Source organism: Melanaphis sacchari, unplaced genomic scaffold, assembly GCF_002803265.2.
Source record: "Melanaphis sacchari strain LSU unplaced genomic scaffold, SCAv2.0 Contig73_pilon_pilon, whole genome shotgun sequence".
Taxonomy (NCBI): domain Eukaryota; kingdom Metazoa; phylum Arthropoda; class Insecta; order Hemiptera; family Aphididae; genus Melanaphis; species Melanaphis sacchari.
This window is the reverse complement of record NW_020271525.1, coordinates 2,685,629-2,695,916: the sequence shown is the minus strand read 5'-3', so window position 1 is coordinate 2,695,916 and position 10,288 is coordinate 2,685,629.

Below are 10,288 nucleotides of genomic sequence, written 5' to 3'. Positions count from 1 at the left end.
CGAGTGGCAACGCTATTCACAGCAGATTTATTTTTACGTGTTACAGCTCTAAAATCTTGTACAATATTTGTTTCACTAAAAACATAATATAAATAAATTTAATATAATATAAGATAACCAGTCTATAAAAATATTACTTTTTATCTATATGTATAATAATTAATTATACTTTATCAAAATATATTACTATTTATAAAATAAAATACTATTATTAAAACATAAAGTGAATTTCACTTGTCCTGATTATTAGTTCTTAATTAACTATCAACATTATAATATTAAATTGAGTATCATTTAAAGATTTTTCTAAAAGTAAAATTTAAGTTTATAACTATGCAACTCCAATTTGTTGTTTTACTCACTTATAAATTTGTTATTTAAGGAAATTCTTTTTGTTACATATAAAATAAAAATGTAAAACCGGCAAACTTGTTTGTCCTACCTAATAGGTTTTAAGCTAGTCATTCAGTAAATCACAATAATTAATGTTAAATTTGAATTCAATGATCAAATTATATACAAAAATGATTCTATGCATTGATGAACAATTTAAATCTTAATGCTTATACTTGTAAGGAACCTTATATTTATTTGATTTTACTCAAAAACAAAAATGTTATTAACTTAAACAAAAAAAAAAATAGTAAAAAGAAGAACTGAATTGCCAAAAAATATCTTAGTGGAAAAATATTTTTAAAACTGTATTATCTCTTCAAATTATTATTTAAGTCAGTGGTTTTCAACCTTTTTAACAATGTAGCACACTTCTTCTACAAAATTTTTGCGGCACACCAATTCATATAATACATGAAGCATATATTTTTATATATAATACATAATATTATACATATATACAAAACTAACTCCATTAATAGATTTATCACGGCACATTTTAAAGGCGCTCGCGGCACACCAGTGTGCAGCGACACACCAGTTGAAAATCACTGATTTAAGTACTAAATAAATATTTCAATTTTAATCATATTTATTTTTCATTTAATTTTCAAATAATATATATATATATATAATGTTTAAATATAATATTTTATAAATTTTCATGAATCAAATTAAAATAAAAAAAATTATTAAATATAATAAAAAATTAATATTTCGTTCTCGTTCAAAATACAAATACAGTAGAACCCCTTTCATCTGCCCTTGGCTGGTCCGCCACTCCGGTTGATCCAACCATAATATAATTGATATGAATACTATGTAATTTAAAAATACAATTTGGATCTTCTACTTTATAGAAAATATTATATAAAATTAATTGCTAGTTTAATATTTCCCTTATCGCTTGTCCGCTTTAGTACTCCGATCTCTCTTGTATCGTTTCTATCAGTGTGCGTATTTTGGAATATTGCAGTTAAGTCTAGAATGACATTTGCTAAACAAAAATCTATAACTGACATTTTTTCTAAGTAATGTAAAATATAATAAATTTCTGATATAATCTTGTATGTAATATGTAAATAAAAAAATGTTCTGTATATTCTAATAATCCGACCTTTTTCGCATTCCGACCACAGCCCCAGTCCCGAAGGTGACGGATTAGAAAGGTTCTACTGTAACTAAAATATTTTTATTTGCTTTATATAATAAATTAATTTTCTAGTTCATATTTTTTAAGCAATATTGATTTTAAAACACAAGTTAAAAAAAAAAATATAGTAAAAATATTTAAAATAATTATGAAGATATCTCTCCAACAATATGTTGTAATTTTGTTACATTACATCATAACATAGTAAAAGTACATTAAGCAATTTTAGACTAAGATTTAGATTCATTAGTTTTAAGATTAGAATAAATTTACTCATAATTAAACTTTAAGGGGAGCATTTTCTATGGTTTGGTGTAAGTAGTTATTCAAAATTTTTAATTTTGAAACAAATTATAAGTGTGTAACTATTTAAAATTTTTCATAACTCAAAAATAAAAATATTGAATCCAAAAAAACCACAGAAAATATTGTTATTGAATAATAAATTGTGTAAAATGAATATTTTTAAAATAAATAAAGATGGTTAATTATAATTAACATTTTTTTAATATTTAAAATGTTTTAAAATTATATGTGGTATCTATATTATAAAAAATACTTATACCAATCTATTTAAACTTAATAATTCTAATTAGTAATGTTATTTTTTATTTTTTTATTATTTTTTTATTATTAAACAAAATAAGACCTTTCTAGTCATAGGCTATCTATATCTACAGATATTAACTAATAAAGCCTTATATAATAGGAATGTTTGTACTAGATTGATTTATATTATTTATGGCAAACCTGTTATTGTTCGCATTATTTATTCCATTACAAAAATATATATATATATATATACATAAAAATGTATTAAAATATTAACATCAAACAAATTTTAGTTTAAACAAACCTAATAACTTCAAATTACAGAAGAAATAAAAATGAAAATATGTGTAAAAACATTAATCTCAAAAATTAAGTTATGACACTTTTTGTTTTTAATAATAATATTAAGATGTTATACAAAAACTATTATCAATTTAATGTTATTAAAATGTCAACTGTTAGTAATCAACTGCTAAATAGTCTCTATAAGTAATTTATACTTAATTTTTTTATAGTATTTGATTGTTTAATATTTTGTATACAATATATATATATATATTATATACAGTATACATATGTATGTACTGAGCTCAATAAAAAAAAAAAAAGTTGATATATTAAATTTATATTAACTCTCATCAATTATTATTAATGAAAAACGAAGAAAAGGTAAAAATTAATTACTTAAGTATGGTATTTTATAAGTAAAACAAACTTTATTGGGTACAGTGCACATGATACTGAAAGTCAACTTGTACTTGTTGTACATCAACATTTACATCCAATTTATTCTGTTATCTAGCATTTAAGTATGGGTCTGATATTAAATATTATGCTCAATTTAAAGTGAAGATTGGTGCTATGGATAAGGAATGTCCGCATTGTAAGGTGTTTAAATTCAGAAATGAACCCCGGTATGTGTTGTGCGTCAGGTTAAGTGCAACTACCAGAAATTGAAACACTACCTACACCATTGAATAGCTTACTTATCAGTATGGATCCCAATTCTAACCTGTTCCTGAAGTCAATTCATGTTTCCAAATGATATAGTTTGGAACAACAGAAATAATTAAAAAATAATGTTCCAAATGGTCAACAATTTCATTCAACATTCAAAATCAAAGGCAAAGTTTATCATAAGTGGGCTCATAGCTATTAATTCCAAACGAACCACATACATTTTTACAAATTTACTTTTTGGATGGAGAGGACTCCGATAGCGTCCTTGCCAAACGCGTGGGTGCATGTTGTAGCTATAATAACCTTAATTTACTTTTTGATAAATGCATTATCGATGATCTGGACGCTTTATTAAATGAGAACAATGAATTGTTAAAATTATTCAAATCACACATGCACAAATTACAAAGAGACAATCATGCTATTTATGTGGCAAAATAATGTTTGCCAGATCAGCTAGTAATGTAATATAATAATATTATCATTTTATAATGAGGTAATTTTAACACTGATAGTCAGTGATGCCAAGTTATATAAATTTAAGAGAAGAAAAATCAAAATATTTACATATCCACCAACTGAGGATTTTAACATATATTATGATAATATTAAATAATTCTAACATATATATGCAGCGATCACTTCAATTCATGTGTAAGTTCGGCATCATTGTTGATAGTATATTAATTATTAAGTTTTACTTAATTTATTTTAATGCACATTTACACCTTAAAACTAATGATTATAAACAATATCCATTGTAGAATAATCAATACAATTGTATAATCTACTTACACATTAGACAAATTTACTTCAAGTACTGGAGAGCTTTTTGGAATTCCATTACCAACAAGATTATCATTTTCAATATGTGAATGATTTGTAATACTATGAAACAATACATAATAATTAATAAGTACAAAAATTAATATAAATAAAATTGTTTAAATTGTATGCCTATAACAAAAAAAAAAAATAAATATATTAATATTGTATTTATGAGAAATAAGCACTCTATAAGGTATAATAGGTATCTAAATATAAGCTAATATATCAAGCATCATTACTGTAGGTATAATTTCTTAAAAATATTTTCCAAATATACACTATTTGTTAAATATTAAATTTATAAATTTCACTAAAAAAAAAACATAAATAATAAATAAATATATTTTTTTAGTTTATTATTATAATTATGCATATTATTTTTTACTTTAAATAAATAAAATACTCAAATTCACAACCGATTTATACCACCATTCAGAAAAAAACTTATTAAGTTAAAGTTATTTATTTTTTTAATACATATTATAATATTTAAGCTAATACTAACCCATTGTGGTTATTAAGACCAAAATATTGGTCAAAATTTTGAGTTGAACTTAAATCTTCATTATAATTATTCAAATAGCTTGTTACTGCATTAAACAAACCCTTCGAATCAAATTGGTATTTATTAAACTATAAAATCAAAATCAAATTAATAATTGATTCTTAGTTAAATAATATTTATAATTAAAATGTATTTAATACAGTTAAGTATAAATTTGATATTACCAAAGCATGAATAGGTATTTTCATAAATCTGTTATATTCTGTTTTGAGTGCATTATTTGATGGTAAATTTATTAAGTTTTCCTTATGTTTTGCATTATTTATTCGACATGTAGTTGCAAACCTGAAATTAACTTCAACTTGCTCATAGCATACCCTACAAATATACTTCTTCGGTGTACAATCTTTATCAGTAATCTGTAAAAAGTAAGAAATTGGATTATTAGATTTAAGTAGATATGAGCTATAAAATATAGTAATACCACATTTTTATAATTAGATTATATAAGTAAAATTTGTATAAAACACCAGTTGTTTTTGCACACAGCCTATTCAATATGAATATTCAAGTGACTAATAAATTTGATCATTCTGATAAGTATTTTTTAATGAGTAAAATTATAATTCATAAAAAAAAAAATGTATTGATTAGTAATATTATTGCTAACAAATGATAAGTATACTTAAAAAGTTATTCCCATTTAGTTTTTTAACATACCAAGAAATGCAATAATTTTACAATTTTTCTCAAATTTTATGACAATTATTTTGTGTAAGACAGTATTCTTGACTATTTAAATAGTGTTAAACATTAAGGATTTAAATATTCAATTTTCTTAGATGTTTTCTGAAGTGTAAATAAAAATAATCTATAGAGAATTATTAAAGTTTATAGAAATATTAAATGCTCAGAAAAGTGGGATTCAAACAAGCACCTTTGATAAGTTTATTTCTCTCAAATGTGTACTATAAAACACTAGAAACTCTAATAAGTACTATTTTATCACAAAATAAATTGAATTAGGGTTTAACTAGGTTATAAAGAACTGAGGAATACATTTTCAACTAATAGATAGGTTACTAACAGTTTGGTGTTTTTTTTTTTATTTTTAGAAATATTTTACACTTTGTTAAAAAAAAAAAAAATTGAAAAAAAATAGAATAATTTAGTCAAATTAATAATTTATACGCTTTCAAATTAAATTGAAAGTTGTCTATTTGTATTAATTGACTTTATTATATCTAAGCCACTGAAAACAAAGTATTTTTAGAGATGCAATAATATCAAAATAAATAATAGTATTTCAATAAAAGAGTCTTTATATTTATAATAATTCATTGGTAATAATTTACAAATCGAAATAAAGAAAAAAAAATTTATTTATTACATAAAAATTAAATTATGACACTTTTTGATTCAATAAATATATTAAAAATTAATTAATCAAAATGTATCTACCCAATAAATACCATCAATACACTATGGCCATCATTAAATTTAAATAATGAAAAACATAAAAAGATGTCAGATCATTTACAGGAATGTGCTCGTACTATAGAAAATATGTTAAGGATTTTGGTAAAATTGCAACAACCATTTTTTTTCTTTTTTATTAGCTTTCAGTCAGTGACTATAATAGCTCAACAATTTGCACACCTACTTACAGAATTAATAAAAGATGATAAAAAAAATTAAAAGGCAAAAAGAACATGAAGAATTTTTTAATAAATTAAAAGACCATATAATTTTTTAACTTTTACTTCAACAATTTAATGATGAAAAAAAAGGTTTATTTTACTATAGATACTTCAATCATGGGTTTCGAATCTTGCCTTAAACAACCATTTGGAAATAACAATTTATTCAATAGGTAGGTAATGCATCTAGAAAATTACTAGATAACAAAAAAACATATACCTACTTCAACTACCTACTCTTGAATTATTAGGATTGTGTTTTGGAATAACAAATTTTTGAGAATAATTATGGGATAGACATTTTATAGTATACTTTGACAAAATAAGTCTACAATATTATAAAAATCTAAAAATTTTTTTGGCTAGAATAGCCAAACTAACTCTTAAGCTATTAGATTTTAATTTCAAAATTGTATACAAAAAGGGTAAAGAAAATAAGATTTCTGATACTTTAAAAAAATATGTGATTAATATTATATCAGATTTAAATGAGAATGATAAAATAAATCATTAATTAATAAAATAAAATTATATTAGATATATTAGAGATAAAATTCAAAAGATAATACAACTTGCTCAATACATGCAAAAAAAAAATACTATAATAAAGCTCATAGAATCTGGAATTTTAAACCAGGATACTTAGTAATGGTTAAAATCTCTTTTGCACAAGTTGGAAAATCTTTTAAATTAGGACCATCATACAGAGATCCATTTGAAATTAAAAAAAAAAAATATCTTACTTAAATAACTTAGAAAATAAAATTATTACTAAACAATAAAGTAACAGAGAGGATGTCATTCATATTAGAAGACCAAAACCTACCACAATTCTCTCACACAATAAATGATTTCTCTAAAAAAAAAAACTATTATATATGCATGTGTGTGAACATTGTATCTTTTATTGGTTATAACTAGGGCCTGGAATTATATACACTAAAAATGTATTAAATATGCATGCATTTATGTACTGAGTGTCATTCAAATATGCACTTCAAATATGCAAAAAATTGATAAAAAAATGTCTTTTATTTTCATTAAGTATAAATAAATATAAAATCGAATGAAAGTTATGCACACACAGATCACAATAAATGTATGATTCACTAAAATCTACTCAATAACAAATTACTTCTTGTCCTGATAGGTGTCAGATAAAATAAGAAAACAATTTTATCAAATTACATGGACTATAAATATAACTATAAATACATTATTTTCATTAAAATAAACAAAATATTACATATTTGCATTTAAAAACCATATATATGCAATGAAAAAATCATAAAATACAGAAATATACAGTACATATCAAAAAATGATAAAATATGCAAAATAAAACTTTATATTTAGGATCTATTGACTACAAATCAAACTTGTAGTTTACATAGCTATTTTTTGGACTATTCGGAAAAAACATTCAAATGCATATAAATCGAGATATAAATCCAGGCCAATTATTCTTAAGAAAATATAAGGGAAGGTATTAAAAATTAATTTTATCAGATAAATATAAAAAGTGTATAAATACTTACAATAACACTGTCAAATCAATCACATTAATACATTAATATTTTACTATAATCTTACGTCAATCAATTGATTCATGTAATATAATAAATTTAATTAACATAAAAAAGTCAGCCAACCAATTATTGCCTGTTATTGATGTTAAAAATTTGTTACAGACAATTTCTAAGGAATGAAAGGAAGAAAGTATCTACAAGTTTTTTAATTTATAATTAGGCTTTGTATATACATCTGATCAGTCGAGATGATAGTAAACACTCAATCATGGTCAGACTGATGTAGACACATACCATAATATAATAATTTATAGTTATTATTAGTAAGTAATAGTAACTAGTAAGACAAACAATAAATACTTAACTGCCGATGCTATTTTAATAACAAGTAAATTTAAGTACTTCGTGACTTTGTGAAAAGTCAAATTTCTTTGGGTATTTTCGACATTTAATATGAAACAATTGCTCGTGGAAAAATCATAAAAAAATGTTTATTTTTGTAATTCTCAAACTCACTTTGAAAGTGTGAGTAATAATGAATCAACCTTTAACATTTTATTTTTTTATATCATAAGATAAATTCACAAAAAAATAAGCCACTTTCCGTACTAAGAAATAAACTGTTAACTTTAATGTAGAATAATAATTTTTCATGACAAAAAAATAAAATTTTAAAGATTGGTCAATTATTCGAGTCGTACTCTAACTTTCAAAGTGAGTTTAAGAATTACAAAAAAAACATTTTCTTATGATTTTTCCATGAGCAATTGTTGCACATTAAATGTAACACATTGAAAATACATAAAGAAATTGGAATTTTCTCACGAGATACGAGGTACTCAAATTTACTTATTATTAAGATGGAAAATGGAAGTTAAGTGTTTATTGTTTATCTTACTAGTTATTATTACCAATAACTATAAATCATTATATTATGGTCGTGTGTCTACAACAGTCTGACCATGGTCTGATGTCTACTATTAACCCGATTATGGTGAGGTGTATATACACAGAGTTACAATTACAAAATAAAGATAAGTTGTATCTATAGGTACTGGACACACCTAACAATTGTTACAATTTTTACTATTAAAAGTGACCATAATAAAATAATTTTTTTTTTGAAGAAAAAGAAGTAGAAAAATTGATTAAGAAGACATATCATAAATTTATTTTATTACCAGAGGTGGCTATTAGTAATTGATAATAAATGATTAAAAATAAATTTATAATTTAAAAACTAAGATAAAGTCCCAGATTTAAGTTTAAAGAAAAAATGTTGAAATTATTTTATATAGATGACAAGCTAAACTTTCTAGTCTAAAAATAAGTATATACTTATCACCTACTACATGAATAAATGATTGATCATTTTTTTTAAGTATATACATAACGAAATGGGAATCTCATATGAGCCAACAGAAAGGAAGGCTAAAACAACAGTAAAAAGGTCGATTGAAAAAAGACCTTAAGTTATTAGAAGTACTGAATAAAGAAGAACTGATAACACATAGATAAACATGTAAGAAGATCGGCAATGGGCTAAAATAGCCTACAATAAGATTAAAAATATATGTATATTTTTAATTAATATATAGTGGTATTAACTATAATGGGCAAAATGTTATGATTAAAATCCATTATAATTAATTAAAAAACTATTTAATTAGTCAAGTATTATATTATTCATGTTATTATCTATTATTACCTTTTGTTATTAAAAATAAATAATGTCGTACTATAAAATACTTCTTACTTAATTTCTAAATAATAGGTTTATTATATCAATGTAAATGTCAAAAAAATAACAATAAAAATATCTAAATATTTTCTAAATAACACGTCATAATATAATTAAGTACTTACCTATTTAAATACATTGAGTTTTAGAATCATATTTAGGTATGTAACAAATTTACTTTTGAAATAATTTTGTAAAGTAGGTATAATATGTTTAAAGATAATTTATTAATTTTTTTTATAAAAAATATAAAACCTCTAATACCTTTAATTTGAAATATCGAATCACTAACAATTCATAAATAATCAACAATAAAGAAATTATAAAGAAATAACTTTTTTTTTGTAACTATTTTTTTTATATTATCAGAGTTTACCTATACCAAGATTTATTTGGTTATACCTATTATTGGTAGTTCATATTATAATTGTATTATTTAGTGCTAGAGTCCGAGTTCTGGTTATAATCATTAAGAAATTATTTAAAATTGAATGTGAAGAATACTTTTGCTTTCTTAATAAAGAAAAACCTTTTTTAGTACTATAGAAACTTTGATAATTATATTGTAATACAATTGGTTCAAAAATATAAACACGACTTAATTGGTTAAAAACTCTTTTGAAACAAATATTATATAATTGAGGCTAGAGACAACACTTTACTAATAAATTCAAAATGATATCAGCCTATTATTAAAAATATTGTATTTACAAAACATGTATCTATTAATTTTAAAAATAACAATTTCTAATAACTTACATACCTACCTGGAATTATTATATATTAATATATAATTAAATTCATAAAAGAATATTGAATAATAGTGATCCACATATTTTTTGACTAATCATATATCAAATCGAAAAAAAGACTAAAACAATATGGAAATTTGTACACCTTTAACAACTGTAAACACTGAGAGCAGAC